At 37.2% G+C, this 22739-nt stretch overlaps 1 protein-coding gene across 4 annotated transcripts in view; it reads right to left on the bottom strand.

Annotated features, from left to right (window-relative positions):
• Positions 1-22739, bottom strand: part of CD247 (CD247 molecule) — a 58703-nt gene that overhangs the window by 33049 nt on the left and 2915 nt on the right. The window contains exon 1 of one of the 4 annotated variants that reach the window (XM_072885552.1): positions 2163-2274. The exons of the other annotated variants lie outside the window; for them this stretch is intronic. The gene's annotated coding sequence lies outside the window, so the exon portion shown is untranslated. Of the gene's footprint in view, positions 1-2162; positions 2275-22739 lie in introns of those variants that run through there. 4 annotated transcript variants of the gene reach the window in all.

The raw sequence follows: 22739 nt of genomic DNA, 5'->3' as shown, positions 1-22739 counted from the left end.
CTGAATTATTTTGTCCCAGTGCACTCTGAAGAAAATGGTATGTGTGCTCTAAGTCACTCTAGTGATGGAAATTCATACATTCTGGTGTCCCAGACTGTTAGCTGAGTTTGCATGCTAAAAAGTTCAAGCTACGTTTATCAATGTGCTATAAATAAAAATGATGTTTTAATTGCTAACACTGCAGTTGTTTTTATTTTAAAGAAACAATATCTTAAGGCACTAATAAATGTGGCAAAAATACTGTTTTAATACTTCATGCTGCTAACATATCCATGGAGTTATTAAAAAAAAGAAAAGAAAAAAAAGGAAAGAAAAAGATCTGTCTTTGCTTAAATGCTCATAGAGCACAACAGGTCAGGGTACCTGTTTGGAGGAGATTACAACTTACAAGCATGTTCTTTCTGAAAAATTAAAAACAATATAATTTTTGTTGTTAACATTTTTGTTTGGTTTCCTGACATCTCAGAAGCAGAATTAAGACCATGTACATTTCCAAGTAATATTTCATTTTTAATTCTCATGAAGTTTTTTTTTTTTAAATATCAAACAATACATCTTTTCTAAATCAAAGAATTTTCTGGCTGTTATAAGGAAACTCTTTTGAAAAAAAAAAAAATCAAAACTGATAAAAGATTTCCAGTTAACTTCAGAAAAAAGTTTTTAAGTCTCACTATTTTGGGATCTCTTGTTCTGGTATGATTCAGTAACATCTCGTTGCTATACTGGTATTAAGAGGTCAGCATTTATCAGTTTAATTCACTACAATTATACATGAAACTTTGTAACAGCCTGAATTTTAAATTCAGTCTACGCAGTTCCAGATGGAAAAAATTCAATGACTGAATGGCAAGGAAATAACTTTTACTTAAAAACTTCTCTGGTTTAGTCAACAAGCATCTGCTCTGGGATATATACCACCTTTATCTCTATTGCACAGAACCATAACACTAGCCTTTAATCGAAAATACGAGTGACAGAGGCCTATCAGACTGCAGACTTGACCCAACTGGTTCACCGAAAAGTCAAAACTGAGTTTTCTGTGGCTTAGGTCTGCCTCGCAAGCACCAGCTCAGCTGCATGCTACCGTTTACGATAAAAGGCAACGGTGGACCCCACGGGAGTCAGCCTCACACGCGGAAACACACGAGTTCACAGAAGTCATCGTCTTTCTGACTCTACATGGGTTTTTCTTCTGCTTGTTTTCACTCCCTGCGGTGCAGCTACGTATGTTCCACTGCCCAAGCTGCTCCCCAGAGTCACAACCTGGTGATGCTGTGACACTCGGAGATGTTTACTGAACAGCTCTTGTCACCAACACTTTCTTCCACCTAAGTCTTATGGCCAACCTGTTTGCCAGTACACCCCTTCACACTACAGAAAAGCTTTCCAGCTCATCAGCATGTCTGCAAGTTTCAGATCAAAAACCAGAGGATGCAATGAGGTCAAGAAGAGACAGTGCAGGTGACCTTTAATAAGCATTCAGCAACTCCTAAAGCTACGTACACAGCGAGGACTCAAGCACCTGCTACAGAAGGGCAAGAAAACATTTGTAGAGGCCAGCAGGCATTAGCTACTGACAAAGTACAAGCAAATTTCGATGAATGTGGTGGAAACAGTAGAGCCACTAAATTCCTAACCCTATATGCTTTAAAAAAAAAGGTCAGGATTATATAAAGAATTAGATTGCATTCAGAAGTAAACAAAAACAAAAGCACAGGATACTTGAAAAAAAATATGACATATTGACAGTTCTGTAACAAACAGAACCGGGTAAATCTCTTTTGCAGCACTAAGTTTAGTTATGCAGATAGCGAGGCAGGGATTAATGTCAATCTTAGGCACTCTGACACAAAGCCAAGCTACTATCTTTCACCTATCCCCTTCCAACGTTTTCCTGCAAACTTATTATGTCTTCAGCACTGAAATACAGAGAAAAAAAAAATCACACATGCTGGTTTTGATTAAGGCTCTTGCCCTGCCCCCTCTGAATTTAGCAGCACGCTCAAGGAACAGGATCCAATGTCATTGTATTAATGATACTTGAGAGTTTCATATTTGATACCATTAATGAGACAGAAAGTGTTAAAAGGGAGGTTTGTTTAACCCTGGTGTGGACAGTTCAGATGGACAACATAGATATTTATTCAAACCTACATACTTACCTGCAAGGGAGGTACTGCTATCACAGCTTCATGCTCTGTGAAATTCAACCACCACAATCTTTGAGATGACTCCAGAGTTCTTTCTGGGATTCTGTGCTCATCCTCATCTAGTAAGCAAAACTTTAGGAAGGTCATTTCTACCTTTGCCTTAGAGGTCACAATCAAAGCAGTGTTTGAATTGCAGCTTGTCTCTAAACCACAGCTTGGCTTCCCAGGATCATTTCTAACATGAAGAGGGTGATATAAAGGTAACTTACTGGGCCATCATATCTACAATTCTCTCCTTAATCTTATGCTTTGCTGCTTATCCTCTGATGCTTTCCCTTTTGTTCCTACCTTGGCTGTCTCTGCAAGTAGTTTAACCTTTTACAGAATATTTGCCTCGTTCTCTCCTCCCCTTCTTTTCATCTTCCCCCTTCTCCCCTCTCCACATACATCTTACAGAAGAGCTCTCCAATATTAAATAATCCAATAATAAATTACAATCAAACTCAAAATGGGGCATCAATAACCACATAAGCCCATGTAACCACAAGAGGCCTGATTCTGAGTAACCATTGAGGTCTCACTGCTCTTACTCATCTCAATGGAATGTCTAGGTCCAATCCCCTCACAGTATCAGGCCAAAAGATTCACCTGCCGCTACCTTATAAATAATCTAATGAGTGTCTGATGACACCCATTGTATCTCAGAACTATCCCACCTCCCCTCATGTGGGGTGGCTTCTGCTTCCCTTTTCTTGACAACCATACTATAAATCCTTTGGAGTTACTCTGTTCTCCTTCACTTCTTCCCTAACAGTTCTCACAAGCTCTCTCCTGGTAAAAGAGAGGGGTTATAATGATTTCTCTTGGCACTTAGCTCTTCTTAGTCCCTCTGCAGGTACCCTGGACTTGTTTTCCTGCAGGACACCTGCACAGCAGCAGTCTTCCACAGCCTCGGTTTGTCCTTTACCCGGACAAAGTGTTTGCACACTGCATGGGGAGGAGGCACGTCTGACGTGCCGGAAATGTAACCATGCTGAGTTACGCACAGCTGCCTGACGGCTCATCTGAAATAAAGAGCTCTAAAACCTCTCTGCCTATGTCTGCCACGCTGTACTAGGATCTGAACAAACCAGGTACCTGACAGAAAAATTTTAGGAAGTTCCCAAAAACTATTCCAGTCTACTTGCTGTATTTCTACATGCAGAGAGAAACTTCACTGATAAAAGTCCTGTTGTTCAGAGCACAGAGGGAAAGATGCATATCAGATAACTAATGTTGCTTTTCCGTATGAAAAGAAGCCCTTATTTTAATGGCCATAATCGTAAAGACTTGCCCCAGAGCACAGCTTTGAGATGCATGTTATATGCTCTTGGAAAGCTTCAACAATATTAGAATACACTTATTTTTAGCATGCAGCATATTGAGATACTCTATATATCAATAATATATATTAAAGATAATATAAAATAGGTATCTAATATAAAAAGATACTATAATATATAATTATATACATTTATTACCTAAAATGCTTCTTTTATCTATATGGGGTTGGCCAAACTAGGAGGAAATAAGAAAACACTCTGTAATAGCTTATATTGTTTTAAAGCTTGGGTCACTGAAATTGCTTAGGATGTTTGAGTCATCGAAAGTTATCCAGTAGCAACAAATAGTTGGCAGCATTGCCAGAATTTAGGTGGTTTAAGTTACAAAAAAAATGCATGTGCACTATACCTAGCACTTGAACATACTATGAAAATTCAATCAAAGGTCTAATGTACCTGTAGTAAATGTTATCAGATCAAAAACTCTAATGTAGAGTATTTATTCAAAATAACTCAAATACAGCCATTTTATTCCCAGTGGCTGGGGGGGGATGGAAATCTAATTATTCTTTTCTCCCTTAGCTACTCAGGGAGTAGCTGTCTCCCAGGGGTATAGCTGGGCTTTTTACTGCAAAAAGCATAGTACTTAATGAAAAATAAATAATAAAAAAAAGCTTTATTTCCACTTAGCTGTAGGGTAAGTGGGAGGCAAAGCAAGTCAGTATCAGACTCAAAACAAGATTCTCTCTTCCAAGAGATAAAGCACTGAACTGTATTACCCTAACACTATAGAGACAAGGTGAAGAAAAATAAGTTTACAATCCAGAGACAATTAACACACAGAGACATAGCACGACAAAATTAAAAATAAAATGCATTTGGAGTTGTGCTGTTACAATGTGAAATGGATTACCAGCTGGGTCTACATCATCTTTTCTTATATATTTGCATTTTTAAACAAAAAACTGGCACAAGAATTGGTAATGAGTTTCATTGAATATATTCCAATTAAAACAGCAAAGTCTCTTAGAAAAAAAAACCCTAAAAAGCAGTTTCATGTGGGAGAAGGAAACAAGAGGAACATAGGAAAACACATGCAAAATGTCGGGTATATAGGAAGTAGGAGGATATGAGAACTGCTATGTAATTTCTTTTAAACAAACTCTTAATTCTACAAAATGCATTATCCTTCTGAATTGCATACCCAGTAATTCATGTCCCCATTTGTTTCTTTCTTTCAGCTGAGTCCCCAGCTCCTAGAATAAAGCTGTCACTTAAGCCAGCAGGTGCTTTCATTCCCGCCTCCAACCTACAACAGTTATGACAAGAGATTAAGAAAAACAGCTACCCCGGGCAGCCTGGGCTGGTGCGTAATGAACGGTTTAACCCTGGATAAATCTAATGACAAGTGTGGGTGGCTTTGATTGAAATGACAAGGCAGTTTGTCACCTGTTGCTCTGTCACAGAGATCAGCAGTGCTAACATTTTCTGCTGAGTTGAGGGAAAGCAGCCTGAAACTTGTGCATTTCGGAGGCTATGCACAAAAGACATTGAAAACAGAAGGGGTCAGCCTCAGTGTTGAAACACCTCTCTGGCCCTAAACAAGTCAGCAGTGGAAGAAATGTAGTTTCTAAGATGCTCTTGCAAGAAAACACCACTGTCACTGGAGATGGACAGAAAATTTAAAACAAAAACAAAAACAAAACCACAAACATATTGAGCTCTCTTGCTTTAAATTACCTAGAGACTTTTGATAGAGGTACTCAGCTATTCAGTTTACCTTCACATGAAACTCCCAATAGCAACCTGCTTTACTATAGGGGTTGTGTTTTGCTCATTGATGAGTGTTCACTGCCCATAAAATAACAGCAAGACTTGATTGCTACCGTAGATCATGCAATAGTTTTGAGGGCCCCAGCCCTCAATCATCACAGTTCTGGATGATACTGTTTGTGGTGTTACAGGTGTACCTGCTTAAATACAGCAGTTATCCCCAAAAGACTGCACATACCTCAATCCTGCAAAGACTTGTATTTCTGTTTAATCTTAGCTTCAATTAGTGCATTAAATTCTGGACTGTATGAGGTGCTACACAATCAGAATCCAAATAAACAAGTGACAAAGGCTGGTAAGGAGCACAGGCATAGAAAGAGGCACTGGCTGTTTAAGTTCACGTGGCAGATCAGTGAGAGTTCTGGATCCAAAACCACCACAAATGGGAAAGGTATGTGACAGCATCATATGACACCCAGCAGTGAGAGGCACCGTGGTTTTCCTGTATAAGAAGGGAATTAATATCACAACTTCAGACCCTGTGACATTATTGAACTTATTCGTTGTATGAATTTGAAGACTGTGGCCTTACCATGTTTTCATTTTCTACACCCACACAGAGCCTTCCTGAAAGCCCCTCTGGTTCTTGCCATTAACTTAGCCTGGCAAGTCTAACGGGGAAGACATTCAAAACATTTTCAGCCTCTGTGCCTGGAGAAAATTTATGGTGGTTCCTCTGCCTCCCACTCTCCCCACTCCTTTTCAACACCTTGGAAAACCCCTGCTGTTTTAAATTTGCATACCTTTTCAGTTATAGATGCCAACATTCTGAGGTAGTCAAATGTGCATCATCCTGCTGCTTTGCAAAGACCAGTAGCAGCCTTGCTGAGGGTTTGCGACCCAGCACTAATCCTAGGACATCTCGGTTGATGCAGACACACTATCCAGTCTCATAGCAATCTCCTGGGAACTCAAGACCTTATTACTGGTCTTCATATGTATTTTGCTTGGAACAAAAAGAAAATGTACTTCTCTATTAAGATGTTGCCAGAAATAAGAAATAAATCAAAACGGTGGATTGATACACTTTCCTTCCACTGAAGCCTTTAATTTAATACAGCAGTTGCAGTATTGCCATTTCAAGAGAAAAACAGACTCAAAGCAAAGAGATTTCCCTTCTGGCTGTAACACAGCAATCTGTCATTTTGCTACAGAAGAACACACTCATGGCAGTTTTTTTGGTGGTTATATTCATCTTGACCTCCTTCTAATGTCAGCTGTTGATGTTCAGCTCTTTCAAGGAAAAGCCAACTTTGCCGTTTCCATCTAACGGATGGTTGTTTAAGAGAAATCCTGCTGCCTTACTCTTGTGGTTTCCAGCACATCTTTAGCATTCCCAGTAACAAGGGTGGTATCATAGAAAAATATTATCTTTTTAACAACCAGTCTCAAATCTTGTATCTGATATCAGGTAAGACTTCCCTTTCCCAATGCCCTTTCTATCTTAACCTAAATGCTAACTGATGAATCTCATTCACTCCTTATCTCCATGTTTCTTTACACTTGTCCTTTTGGACTCTTCTGTATAGTAACCTTCCAGCATCCCCAGCATCCTGTTATGAAGTACTGAATGGATTTTAAACACGTTCTATGTCATACTGCTATGCCTGGGCCTTTGCATGCTGGATGTGGTACTTATATTCTGTCAATCAGATTTTGCTTTAGCTGATGATTTTTTTTTTTTTTTTTTAATTTGGTGGTTGTAAAGATATGTAGAGTATCTTACAAGTCATCTACTACATGCTTCAGCACTGCATTTATCTTCCAGTCCTTTTCATTCTTGTTGCAACAGCTTGTGTGGAGAGTTTTCTTATCTTAACATGCGTTTCTATTTATATAATTGTTTTTGTTCACAAATAGCAACATGAAACAACTTCCGCTTGCTTTAGCTGAAAACTCATAATCAAGGGTCCTGAAATATACTTTTGCATAAATAGTTTCTTGCCCGCTCTAGTCTGGTCTTCCATTCTATTAGTCCATCATTAATTCAGACATGGAAACATACTATAGCTAATCGCTAAAGCAATTGGCTAAATTGATTTACCCCATTAGAACAGAAATTACAGGAACATACTGCTTCAGAAGAGTAGTGTGAGGACCTATTAATGCTTATGAAGCACTTCAAATTTCTATAGAAATCATTAGATTAATGACAGTAATGTGGTTAGTGGCAAGTGCTGATTCACCAAAAGATTTTTAAAGTTTACACTGGGGGAGGAGGAGGTACTCATGAGATGATAATTGCTCAGCCCTGCTAGGAACACAGTTTATTCTGCAGTGTAGAGGGTGTCAAGCCACATTCCCAAATTATGTTACAGCCCAACCAAAATCAAAGGCTATCACATGATTCAGGGACAAGGTGAAGACACAATTCACAGTCCTGTCTACGCTGCAAGACCAAAATGTGTTAGCCACACTGTAATGACAACTATCAAAAAGCTGATTTTGCAACATAGCTCAACTGATTTTGCACAGTGGCTTCTTTCTGTCTGCTTTCACAAGAGTCCATCTACAGTGAGGCTTTTAGGAGACCTCCCATTCATATTCCAACACTGATACTTGTTGAGGTGCTAATAATTGTCAAAAGTCTGATGTAGCCAACCTAGACTAATTTCATACACTGGGGTGCAACACTTGCACAGTTGATGCTGGGTACAAAGGCAACATCTCATACATTGAACAACATGGTATTCAGGCCTCTGTCATTTCACAGCCCCACACAATCCACCCACCAGCAGTGGTCCACTTGGAGGAGAAGGAAAGTGACTGTGGCAATGACCTACACCTTGGGGTAAGCAATGTGAACAGGCCTCTCTGATAGAAAAAGACATATCAAAAATGTATTTCCTTATGGCAGAGCATCACCCTACTATTATCAGATGGCACAATGAATTAGACTTGTCTCCCTCCTTGTAGCCCAGTATGTCTCAGGCTTATGCATACAGCCAAGTAGATGGATGGTGCTGGTTTAATAGTTTCCTGTCTTGACTTCTTTCTCCTCTAAGAAACCAAACCATCAACACCTTTCCGGAGCTGACAGAATTGCCATGGTTGTGATCAACTGCCTAGATATCTTCTGTCATAAAATCAAACATTTTATTGAAGTAGTATCAAAATAAGTACAGAAAAACATTATGTTCTTTTTTTCATTTTGAATTCAACAGACAAGTTGTTTGTATTTAAGGGTAACTGCAGAGGCACTTATTGCTATGCTAGGATTTCAGACTTGTTATGATTCAGAAAACTGGGGTTTGATGTAAATTTTAGAGCCTGCATGTCACAGAGCTTTGTTATGTTCATACTTGTAAGCTGGCTAACAAAGGTCGTCAGCAACAAAAATTCAGAAATTAAACATATTCATGTCTTTACTGTCTGATGAATCCAAGCAAGAAGGCTGCTGAAAAAGCCCTTGCTTTAAATTTAGTTGCAACTACCATTGCTCTTCCCACACCACTGACAGTTCAGAGGTCCTGTATATGAATGGAATACACAGGGAGAAAAATCTTGTGTCTCACAATTCCATTAAAAAGATCTGTACTATTCCTTTCTCCACTCTCAGTTTTAAATTCTCCTGAAGCAGCAGTAGTTTTAATCAGTTATTTTTGCTTTATTATTTTCACAGCTAAAAATAAATTGCTACTGAAATACAGCATTAGATTCTAGAGAGTGGGACAGATGAAGCGAACCATAATAAAAAACCCTACTTCCACACCAAACAGAAGAACTGTTGGAGACAGAAATATCACAGGAAGGGATAGGTGTAGCTTTAGAGGAAGAAATTAATTGCTTACATAACCACTTTCACATATTCCTCTCATCTAAAATACACACTTTATTGAATGTACCTCACTAGATTATATGAACATCATCTGAATCAGAAAACCTAGTAAGCAGGTCAAATCATTACTTTATCCTTAGTAACAATCATTTAGTTCTTCTATTCTAAGTGCTTCCGCTATGAGGTTTGAGGAAAGCTGTTTTGATTCTTTGTATTTTCATTTCCCAATCTGTCCTTCAGGGATAATAAAGGAAATCTGACCATACAGAGAGACTGAGAGAATTTTGTTCTCTCTCAAAGCTTTCTTAGAGCAGGGAAATTACACATTTCTCTAAAATAATATCAAAAGGTGTTAGTCTTAGCAGGCTCTTGTTATTCAACAAATTCAATATTTTAAAGTCAGGAAGTTTGCTAGCCCTTAACATCCAATAATGTAATTCTAAAAGGTGACAGGCACACATACACAAAGCCTTTTTTTATGTTAGAAAATTGTACTGCATCTGATCTTATTTTTCAACAATTACGTTAACATTATGCTTCACAGATCGGGACAAATTGGATGTAATCAAACAGTATTTCACATTTCATTAATATTTGTGTTACCCAAGCAAAAACTCCTGTGGTTTAGTTAAGACCTGTATATCATTCTAATACACATACACATTAATGTATTCAGTTTAATTGTAGCAGTTCTTATTGAGACTATACATCTTGTGTGAACTAGATAAGGTGACTGCTCAGTTACCGTGATCTCAGATTTGTATTAAAAAATAGCAAGTTAATAAATAAGATGAATGAAAAATAAGAACACAAATAGGGTTTACAAGACTTCCTCCCAAGAAAGGGTGAATAAGGCACTTGTAAACTAGCTGACAGAATAAATATTGAAATTGTAATTTCATACTGGCAAGTTGAATTGGGACAGATGAATCTTTAATACATACATGGAACATCAAAGGAGAGAAGTTTGTGTTGCTCATTCAAAAAGTGACGTCAAATAGAGACCAGGTTGTAAGTTCAGCATGTCAGGTTGGAAGGATACCTGGGAATGACTGACTTGCACTGGACACATGCAAGACATTACATATGTGCATGTAGGAGAACATCCAGGGATATACACACAGTATGGTCAGAGAAAGACAAATATAATGAAACTTTTAAAAGTATTTATGAATTCACATTTCTGGATTTCCTGATTTCTGTTTGGATTTTCAAACCATTTAATAGCAGTCTTTACTATTACAGAAATGATAACAAATCTCAGATGTGTCACAGATGGGAAGGTAAATAACTAGAAAGATATACCCACACCTCTTGCTTATAAAAGATAAAATCCAGGTAGTACTCAGCAAGGGAAAGGAAGTAGGACAGAAACAGAGGAGGTCCCAGCAGCAATAGCACTCGCTGTCTTTGAAATAGTAATGTCAAGCTGAAAAAAGAAATATTCCATTATTCCTGGCACCAGCTGAGAAAACATTATTCCCCCCACCTTGGGCTGCATGTATGTAATAGTAGAACTTCACTTACTCACAGAAAACTGCTGTTTATCTGATAAAAGATGAAAGATTATCAATAGATTTTGTAATTCTTATATGTATATAGTGGTAAACAAACACTTGCTAAAGATCATCTTTGATCCTTATTAAATCTACATTTAAAAATGGCTTCAATAATGGAAGCAAAACACATTTTCATGCTAATATAACAAATAGCACATATTAACTTAATGGTTTTGCACAAATTTGCTTGTAACACATGCTTACAAACACATCCATGCATTTTTGTCCCACTCTCCACACATACACTTGTGCAATGTCAATAGCATCGGTGTTTGTATCTAGCCATTAACTTATATAGAATAAATATGTCTAATATGCTTGATTAAACATTGGGTATTCTTGTGTACCTCTCAAATATGTAGATAAGAACAAAGGAATGAGGAAGGTCTCTTTGGCAAACTCTTTTGCTCCTACAGCCAGCCATCTGAAAAAGTCCATTTCATAAACTCAAACTGCTCACAAGTAAGAATTCAGTTTCTACCCCTTTTTCACCAAGAATAACCTATGCCAAAACTATTCGGATAACGTGAATCCTTCTTGTGATCCCCCTAAAGTAATTCAGCAACCAGTTTATAGCTATTTTTTTCTAATGTGCACTCTCATTTTTATTTCATCCTCCCTTCTCCCAGTGTATTGTAGACAGCAGTCATGACCTGTCTCAAATCCTCTGCACGAATACACAAATGGATGTTCTTTTACGTGCTACGTACAGATGTTGAAGAGGCAATGTTTTGATGAGTTATATGTAAACTCCATTCAAAGTGCCACTTGCCTTTAGGGCTCTATTGTCAAATATTTAATGCTTTCCCCCATCCCTTCTTGGCTCGAGACCCCAAGACTGAAAGGCTTTGGAAAAAAAAAAAAATCTGAAGTAGCTTTCAGGCAATCTCACACCTCTCTGGTCCTCACATACAACACAGACAACAGGTAAGTGCCACGGACTAAGCCCTTTCCAAGCCACATTACAGATATTACCCTGTGTAAGCCAAAACACCCTGAACAAAAGCTCTGCTGAAGTATAGCTCCCTTTAGGCAACTTCACTTCTCAGAAGCCAAAGACCAGGGAGTTCAAGACCGAGGTGCTCTATTCAGAGCCTGAGGCAAAAGAGGCTACATACGCTGAGCAAATAAACTGCCGTCAATTCCCAAAGGAAGTCCTTGCCTTGATGCCTGGTTAATAGTTAATGCACAGGGCAAGTCCGCAGTAGCCAGGAGCTACCTGTGAGAAAAGCAGCATGCAGTTATAGGAAGACAGACAGCTGAGAGCTGAACTTCAACATCTACTGAAATAGCAAGAACTATTTCCATTAAAAATAATGTATGTTTTAATTAGTTTAAATGAGATATTTAGACATGACAGTCATCAGGTCCTAGCATAGGTGTTCTCGTGGGAGTAAAAGGTGGCTAGAATAATTGTTCAAATATATTCACAATCCCAACACTGCAGTCTCTAAACAATAACACTCAGATGCCAACCAGCTTAAACACCATCATGTTAAGAGCTGTACCAGCATGAACAGTGACAGCGGGCATGTGTTGCATGGAGTGCAATAGATGTTTTTCATCTCTAGAGCACATTTTCTAAAGAGCTCAGGATGCTTTGTAAGTGTGAAATAACACAGTCTGTACAGAACATTATTTTTTCCTCCCTCTCTCCACTCCAGGAAGACTAACAGCGTGTCCATAACTGAGCTTTTACTTTTTTGTTTCGCTCATCAGTTCAATTGAATCTAGAATGATAAAGGGTTTTTTTAAAGAGAGGGAAGGAAAAAGGTTGGCCATTTTCCCAATGCAAGCAAAGGCTGTCCTGTAAGCAGGAAGGGTCACTGTGAATGTAGCAGCAAATTAGACACAGCCATTATTTTAATTTCCTATATAAAAAATACATTACACTGGAAGATCTAAAGGATACTTGATAGATCTCAGTTTTCAAAACACCGTCGTGAAATAGGCAAATAAACCTCTTCGTTGATTAATCAAATACTAAAATAGCATATGGTCTTCGGGACCATGTGTGGTAACACTTTCTAAGCATTATTTGTATATCAACAACCGGATAAGCAATTTAAAGTTAACAAAAACAGCTAACACAGTGGCCCATCTTGATTAAGCTTGAACACTGGTTTATTGGAAAGCCTACACACATTCCAGTGGCTTTCTAAAGGTTACACGGTACAATTAAAAGCACAAAACCTGCGACCCCATTTTTCCATTTTCTTGCTTTATCTAAAAAATAGCACTGTTTCACCAAGGGGAGAAAGACTTTGTAGAGCAGTCAGGATGATGGGAATTGTCAGAATTATCTACAAATCCTTCAGACAAGATCCCAAAGTTCAAACTTCCCGATTTAAAAAGTTTCCATTCCATTCATATTGATTTTTCTTAGTATTGTAATAGCAATCTTCCTAATCAGATAGATTAAAAATCACCAGAAGATACTTTAAAAATATTCAGAACTGCAACAAAACAAGATAATGAGAACTTGAACAGAAAAACACTGAAAATGAAAACCTGCAAACAAAACTGCTTTAGGAATTAAACATTATTTAGCTGCAGACTTCAATAAAACCACTTTGTAAAATCATTTATACATGCAAATTGACAAATAAAAGCTAGGTGGTATAGCTACTAAGAGGCACTCTTTTCCTTCTAACTATGCATGAAGCTGAGCACTACTATGCTTTTATTATAGTATGATCCTGAAGCTTCAAAGGAGGTGAAGACCCCACAGAACCCAAAGGCACAGAATGAGAAACTTTCTCCTTTCCAAAACGTTTGTATATGCTACAGTCATTATGGAGGCAGCAGCGGCTCACAAAAACATCGCTAAATTTGTTTTCAACTAGCTGATAAGAGTGCATTTCCTTCAGCACAGATCTTCGTGTGAGCTGCAAAAACCTGGCTGAGCGGTTTGATAAATGCCCAAGCAGTTTGCCTGAAGTATAACTCCTGCTGACCCCACTGGGGAGCTGACTAAACAAGAGAGCTAATTTAAAGCTAGTTTAGGTATGTTTAAATAAGCGGCATTTACTAAAACACTGACATGACCTAATTAGAAGGGGAAAGTTTGACAGAAATTAAATACTACCCCCACATTACAGTTACAGCATGTAGACAGCACATTTAGAGGTGAAGCTACTTGCCAAATCTTTTTAAATACCTGAAGCCCTCCTTTCTGGCTCCAGATAATCCTTCTGTTCAAGAAAGCCCAGCACATGCACTGACCTTTCTCAGATTGCCTCTGATCGTATTTCATGTTGCTGACTCCCTCAGAACCCTGCATACCCTTAAGATTTAGTAGCCCAGGACCTTCTTCTAAATCTTCCAGTCCTGTATAATTACATGTGGCTTCAGAGGTAGCAGAATCATCAATATATAAGCATATATTATCAGTACTCATATTAATGTTATTCTTATATACCCATGCATAAGAGAACAGCACCACCTCTATGCCCCATTTTGCAGACAGTCTCACACACAGGAGCCTGCTTAGGGATTCTGGTCATGCTGAAATACAGTCGCTACTAAAAAACAATTTTTGCAAGGATGCATGGGGAAACTCTAAGATACATACTCCACCCTGTAGCACTGACCCTTACTATAAGGCTCTGCGAAACAGGCAAGAAAACCATTAAGCCTTCTGCAGAACAAAAATGCACGTACTCCATTAATTGACTGCAAAGGCTTAAACTGACTCTATAAAATACTACAACTGAAGTTGAGATTTATTTTCTTTTTTATTGTATAGGTTTATCAAGATAACGTTCATCAGAAACACTTCCCAGTACAAATTCTGATGGCATATTAATTAGGGAATGTTTCTAGACTCCCATTAGAACTTCACATCAAAACCAGCAAGTGTCTCTTGAATGGCTTAGCACATGGGAGTCCCATTCAAGCTCCTGCTCTGAGTCAGCCAGAATAAGGACTTGAATCTGGGTTTCCCTCTTCCCAAACACAGAACACTAATTGCTCACAGACTTTGTTTGGTGTTTCACAAAAGTACTTTGGAAGGGTTTTGTTTACCCCAGTGGAAAACAAGCAGGAAAAAAAAATCTTGCAAAGTTTTGCAGAAAGTTGCTTCCCTTTAAGCTCTATTTTAAACCTGATATTCGTTCTGCTAAAGCCATCATGGCTAACAAATAGACATTTGGCCCAAGATGTAAAAAGAAGAGCAAGAGAGAAAGGGGGCAAACCTGTTAGCTACTTCTTTGCAGCTGAGAAAGATAAAATCAGATAAAAACACCTTGGAAAAGATGTTACAATAAGATAGGGCTGAAGGTTCATATCTGTAGGTTCTTTAAGAGAGTTAAAAAAAAAAGAAAAAAGAAAAAAATTGTCTCAAGCCTGAAAATCTGCTGCTGCTTTTCCGTCAGAAGAGACATAGCTAACAGCAGCAACAAATGCATTATAGCTCTGCTGGGTTTTGAGGCAAGTAGTAAAATAACATCTGAGTTATTAGAAGAAAAGACATTAATTTAGCTGCATCAATAGACAGGAGAGGGAAAATTCCAGTTCTGACTAGTTCACATTAATACTAGAGACATCTGAAATTTAAAAGAGAATTCAAAACAAGGTAAGTTAAAGCTTCTGCTTCTAGAGAGAAGTAATTTTGTGATAATATCCTGGTTTTTTATCATTCAAGTCAAGGAGAAACACTTGGAGATACTATCAAAATGCACCCTTAGAAAAAAAGTCAAGTAACGAACCCAGTATGCATAACTTTTCACATTTCATTATATTTTAGGCAAGGCTTTTGCAAAAAACCACAACTCTTGAAGATCTGTAGTTATTTTCAAGCTTCTGGGGATGGACCATAATTTTGAAGTTACAAGCAGTCTTCATCTGAACTTTAGATCACATCTGAGACAGTATTGCTAATCATCTGGGAGATAGTTGCCTTAAAACAAATTACTCCAAGTTCTCTCGCAAACTTTCTGTATAAAGAAAATGGACAATGATGTGCTCTTTTCAATAAAATTATTCCTAATTTGGAAGGGAAAAAGAAATCCATATCCTCAGCAAACCGTATTGAGCTTGATGCAGAAAGTAGAGGCCATCCACCAAAACTGGAGATGAAAAAGCAATCACACCATGCAGTGGTTTGGGCTTTCAAGTGAGTGCATTTTACAGCTCACTGGCAGTCCACGGCCACCCATCTGTGCCTTGACCCACATGGGCCAGGTTACGGCACTGTGCTGTGGGTGCTAGCGTTCACTGCATAATTCAGCTCATATACAGCATGGTGTGCATGTGTAGGCAAAGCTCCCATCACCTCCTTACTCAAATAGAAGTGAGACCGAAAGCATAATTAAAACTGATTTTACTGAAAGAGATTTAGAGGGTTTGTTGTTTTTTTTCCCCCCCATTTTAGATGCTTATTCTGAGAAGCTAAATTCCAGAAAGCCTTTATGGCATATATTAGATGCTAATTTTTTAAATTAACTGGAATGGTGCTTGACCTTCTGCTTGAAATCCAGATGGGTTAACCTTGCTTATCTTCTCTGGTCCACTGGGGATAGTCATGCTCATGATACATGAATGCTCAGTTTTATATTTAAAAGATCAATAGTTTTGAGAAGTTAAAAGTTAGGCAACTTGTGATGGGGTATTACTCCCTTTCCTTCTCAGGAAAATGGTGGGTTTACCTCATTTACTTTCACCAATTCTCTTTAAGCTTACCACCTGCAAAGATTTAATTCTTATACTTTATTCATCAGAGTAACCGCTCAGCAAAACTTACGCAGAGAATTTACATATCCAGAGAGAGACTGAAAGAACCAGAAGCCCATTACTAATGAAGAGCATATTACAGGTAAATGAGGAGAAAAAATTGCAGGTAACAAACAAGCATGAGGTCAAATCTATTGCTTGTTGAAGCCTCCAAAATCAGTTAATTATCACACGGATTACTTTGGTTGTGTTGCATTTGTAACTCTTCAAATTCCAACAGACTATTAAGTACTGAACCAATATTAATAGCAAGAATTTTTGCATTTCCTGAGAAATATGAAAATAAAAAGTTATTAAAAAAATCAAACAGAAAAATGCATACTTACATTACTTCATACAGCACCACTCCTATACATCTCTCCTGAAAATCATTTATTACAAATTCCCTTAACAGGTTCTAGTCTATAATGACTAAGACTTTAAGAATAAGTTCACCTGTGCACACTAACTGAGTCAGGTATCATACCTTTAGGTAATAAACCATAAAATAACATAAAATAGCAAATGAATCCTGAAAATTAGCAGCAAGTTGTTAGGAAGAAATCTGTAGAATTGAAATAACATCCTTTAAAAAATTATCAAAAGAAACTAATTCGCTACAAGACATTTTATGAACATAGCAACTATACTCAGAGTAATTCACAGAAGCGTTTGCTTGCTTCTTAGAAACTGTCTTTAGTTTAGGTAGACTTTTTACAAGATAACAGTTATATAATATTTCTCTCTCTCTGTATCCTGTCTTCCTTCCTTCCAAATATGATTCTTAACACAACTTGCAAGACTTTATTCTACTTTTCAATCTTCAGAAATGCACCTGCATGCTTGCACAAAGTGCTGCTGAAGTTACCTTACTTACATAAAAGCCCAAAGTGATGATACTGTGCAAATCCACATCATGGAGAGAGAAACAGAGAGAGGGAAAGAGAGGGAGATGACTCCCCATAATTCCAGTAAGACTTCTTTCTTGCAATTGGTTTTACATGGCTGGACAGGAAACAATGTAAATTGCAACAACACATAGCAGATAGACACAGAAATGACTTCTCCTACCAAAGATTTCATGATGGGTTCTCTGACTGAAGCTTGCTGATATGCGACCGAAAAAGTTATCTAATATTATAGTAATTATACGGCTATAATGCATAATATGATATGAGTAAAAATTTTTCTTTGCAAAGGTTTAAAATTCTGCTGTATTAATTGTGAGCTGTAAGGGTTGGATTCCAGCTGTAATGGATTCCAGCCCGGGAATCCATTTTATGTATACTTTTTAAAGACATCATTCAAACCATTCAGCTATTTCTGAATGACAAAACAAACATTTGATAACTAGGAATGTGCAGTATCTAATGTTAGGAAGTTGATCTCTTTCACTGAAATTATGTTTGCCAAAAGTATTTAAAAAGTGATGTTGTCACACTATACCAAACTCTTGCTTCAAATTGATCTGCTAAGTAATAAATTATTGTATGTTAATTTTTAGTTTGAGCTGAATTTCTATATTAACTAATTCAAAATAAATGTTTTGCAAACAAAGTATCTAGTTAGTTTGGGCCCTGCTCCTATATACAGATGCCTGCGCAAAGAACCTCGATCCACTTGCAGGATCTGTGCAAGTACGAGGGTTTGCTCCCACCCATCTAATAGTTACCAACTGGACATTTTTCTGTTTTGCCCCTCCCAAGCCTCAGTTTGCTTTGTGAGGAGATATACACCATGGGGAAATGGAATGAATTTGCAATACATACTTATGCATTAAATATTTGGGAAGCATTTTTATAAATATCTGGCTCTGTTTATTTCAGATTTGGCTGTCGTGCAGATGACAGCAACAGTCTAAGTGAAATGAATGCAAAACACTGGATTTTGCTCCTGGCTGGAACAAACTCATTATAAAATCTGGATGAACAACCAGAAAAAGGGTTTTTTAGTCACATAGCTCTTTCCTTTATTCAATGGCCAATGTACACTTATTTGAAATAAACCACCACCCAAATTAGTATTCCCTCATTAATTTCCTGGATATCTCATCTTACCCCATTAGAAAAGTGTTTCAGTCCATGACTCTGACTTTTTTATTTAAAATAATAAAATTTGTTAATTTGTTTTTACGATTCAAATTTTGGGGCTGTTAGGAAAGCTTCTCTAAGTGTTCTCTGGTTCTAAATGTTTGATGTGCTTCTCTTTTTGACCAGGAAACTATTTTCAGTGCTTGCCAACCACAAGCATTGCAGCATCCTGAGGCAGGCTGGGCTATCATCCCCCCAAAATAGCAATTGCCTTAAAAAAAACAAGTTATAAGTGACAAGTTATATAGCTGGTTTGCTCTTTTTCCATTTCTGAAGCCATGCAGGCTTGCATTTTCAAGGTTTCCTTTACAAGCTAGAAAACTTGACTAGGAAACTAGAGAAATTTATTGATGGTGAAAGTTAAAATTTTCACCTAAGACAACAGCTTGAATTTTAAGTAAATCATATATGGTGAGATTTCTTAAAAAAAACCCACAAGTGTTGACAACTAGCCACCCTCTAGACTTATTCAGTGTGTCTTACTACAGTTTATGCTACCATTTGTTGAAAATTTTCCAACCTTTTTCCCCTGTCAGCTTCCATCAAATTCTAATTTGGTATATATTTCACCTCCATATTATCTGAGCTTTCAAAGAGTTATATTATCATTACGGCTTCTCCTTCACTTAAAAATATAACAAATTAAAAAATGTTCTGCTACTTAGAAAGAGTCAGGATATAGATGAAGTGTTCACTATAATAACATCCCATGAAAGAAATAGGTCAAATAGTACGAGCACTTCATCAGACTTCACAACCTGCTTGCCAGAAGCACAATGTTTAACATACTCTCACGTATCAAAAGTATGTGAAGATGGAAAACTCCAAACTTGCTGTTGTTCTTCTCATAAGACTTGACAGACATATTACAAAGTAGTGAGAACAAAATACATAAAGGGCTTCCAAAGGCTGATGGTTTATTCCTAGGAAACTTGTAGGGATTCAAATATATACCAATGAACCAATCTATATGGTTCAAAAATTGAGATGGCTTCTATCCCTTAAACACAACTTGCATAGACACCAGTGCTTGTGATCTGAGGCTTAGAAGCTAGCTATTTTCACTTCTGTTTTTAATAGCTAAATTGTCAAAGGACTGACAGAACTACATATCAGTAAGTCTAACTTTCACAAAGATGGATATATCCATTGTATGTGGCTAAATACATGCATTTCCACTGTCTTCTGAGATCTGTGCATTTGAGTGAGTAGACTGAAGAACTGCAAACTAAGCTTTTCATTTGCCTGCACATTTTATCTGTTATATATGAAGTTATAAATCAGTTGCATAGGACAAGGTGGAGTTAAATGCCTTAATTGTGTTCCTAAAAAAAGTCTGATTTGGACTGTCATACTTTAAAAGCTAAAAATACTATGTATGTTTTAAAGGAGCAGAAATGAATTTAATTTAGAAAACAATATTCAAAACCAGTCTTAAAATATTACATTATACAACAGTGCAAATCAGAAAAATCTGCAAAATTCCAGCTTCTCAAAGACTCTGGAATAACATAAATTGTTTTCTTAATGCTAAAAAGAAACATCAGTGAAACTTTAATTTAGCTGTTGACTGAAGTCATATCAGTAGAACAGTGGAAATCAACAATATGCATATGAGTACACATGCACATGGACAAAGCAAATACCTTTAACAGGATAAGTATTTTAAGTATTTTTAAGAAGTTGTATCTTCCATTCATGCCATCCTAAAAACGTACTCCATTTTCTTGCCAGAATAGCTGTTGCATCTTACAGTTCTACATACAATGACTTGGAGGAGGGGAGGGGGATTCGATGGTTAATCTGCAATTATGCAAGCAGGTATTTTTTTCTTTCTTTTTTAAAAGGGAGTTTGGTTACAGTTTGGAGCTAGTTAGGAAACAAATAATTTATTTATATATATATCTTTTTTTCCTTGCTTATGGGTTTACTCATGGTGCTAGTCACAGTTCAAGTTTATGTGAATAACAGAAAATGGCTGTCAAAAGCGTTCCTCACATGAACGTTCATTCATAAATCAAGTTCTTATCCCCTTTAAGCTGCTAGTGAACCTCCTATTTTTCCCCTACTTTGGCTTTTTATCCACATAGCCTTACTTAAGAACACACTTACACAGGAGAAATAGAAATATATTTTCAGATAGCTTTCTCTATTTTGTATATACTTCCCATCTAGCATACACGAAAACCCAAAAAGAATGCAATCATTAATTTGTTACTTCACTCACTAGGAATTTTGCTTGGAAGGGTTCAGATAGAAAGACCTTACTCTATAACAAGCATTAGAGAATTGAATATAGCACTGCAAGAGCTCAACAAATGTCCCTTTACAAAGAAAGGCTACATTTGCCTACATTTTGTTCCATTCGCTAATGTGCCAGTTCATAGTTTTTGCCATGAATTATTAATGAATCATTGTGAACAGGCAGGAGAAAAAGGAAATAAAACATGTAAAATTAAGCCTTTAGACTTTTTTTCCCCTAGGTGTAACAAGAATTCATCTAGGAGAACTTAAGACAGTGCATAAGGACATGGGGATGGTAGCCAAAATACTGTGTATTTAATTGTTTGGGTTTCCCAGATAGGTTTGTAAACAACGTTTAGTTTACAGATCTTGTAGTCTGCGGACCTGCTAAGTCATCTGATGAAAAGGAAGGAACAAATGAACCCTAAGACTCATTACCTGTCCATTTTATCTTCCTGTCCATGATTTTAAAAAGGCAGGCTCCTGGCATCATGGCACCCAATGGGCAGAAGAGACAGTTATGCAGAGCAGCAAAATATTGTGAAAATAAGCTGTGCAAGTAATATCTGACAAAGGCTGACATGTTTTAGTTTCCGCAGAGTTAGCAAAAAACAGGACACTGTCCAATTCTGTTTAGCAGACGATTCTGAGAAAAGTGATTTTGTAAAGAAGTGAAAAACAGGGAAGGGCTGTCCTTGAAGAACTCTTGCACGTATATTTATATACATGTGTGTTGTGTATTTGTAACAAATCAAAGTGTCATCTCGTCAGCCTTAAAAAAAAAAGGAGCAATTCTACAATATTGCCCACAGTACTGTTTTATTGCCATTAAAGCCTGTCATACTTCAGACTAAAAGCTCTATAAACTATATGAAGATTGTTGCCATTTTAATTGTGATATTTGGATAGAAGTCTTTTAATATTCTTATGTCTCAACAAACAACATGATTAATAAAGTCACCTGCTCAGAAATTCAAATTATTTATTTTTACGCAGTTTTTAATGGAGGGGTTATAGGAGAACCTCAGCTAAGCTTCCAGATATACTCTTCTGTACCTTTGAAGGGGGAAACACAGAAAACTAAATGTGTACATGATATGGCTTCCCTCTGTGATTGCTCAAAGGCAAGTTTGAGCATGCTGAAATTTGTGGTCTGCTGTCAATAATTCAAAATCCGCGTCAGAATTTGCAGCCCATCTCTAGAATTACTTGTTTTAAAACCATTTTTTCTCACGCCTGACATATTTACGTCAGTCCTCAAAAGATCAAAAGGAAAGGCTTTGCAAGTTCATCAGTTCCAAACTTGGTAGCATCTTTCAATTGACCATTTGAAGAATAAGCACAAAATGCATTATAGTGAAGTGGAATGAACTCACTGTAAGGTGGTATGCAGCTTATTGAATCTCTGTCCACTCTGAGCTTGTTTTAGGAAAAAAAAAAGTTCACTTCACTCTAAGAAGCTTGAAAATACTCCAGGCAGCAGCAGATCTTTGCTTTTGTTCATAGCTCTGAGCTGAAAAACCCATCTGTTTGGTCTCATCTTTGAACTAGATTCGTGATCATCTTACATTTTTGTTACTGTGTATTTTGCATCAATAATGTAGCAACAATTCCACAAGTTTTGTGCTACATTTCTTTTATTCTACTTATACTTTTAGGCTAAATACTACTATTCTTCGAACTATTACAGGTATCCAATAAAAAATGCTTCCCCTCAATCCACAGGTAACCATCTCCAAATCAATGCCAACGGTAGCCTGTCCAAAATTTGATCCCATGTATTTTTTGTGAGTGTGAATACCCCTAAGAGCTTTGCACCAAAGACATATGGCTAGCTTTACTCATCTGCAAACTGTATTACATATTTTGCAATAAAAGTTTTCTGCTAAAAATATACAAATAGGAGCCTGAACTACTGATATCTTGTGACAGATTAAAAGGAGAAAATGCAAAAAGATTTTTTGCGGACGCATTTTGACCTAAAGTAATTTCCGTATCCTTATAGCCCTATATGCATCTATGGATACAGAGCAATGTACAAAATATAAATA

Source organism: Ciconia boyciana, chromosome 1 (assembly GCF_034638445.1).
Source record: "Ciconia boyciana chromosome 1, ASM3463844v1, whole genome shotgun sequence".
NCBI classification, from domain to species: domain Eukaryota; kingdom Metazoa; phylum Chordata; class Aves; order Ciconiiformes; family Ciconiidae; genus Ciconia; species Ciconia boyciana.
The sequence above is the reverse complement of the archived record's forward strand: the minus strand, read 5'-3'. Positions and strand labels throughout refer to the sequence as shown.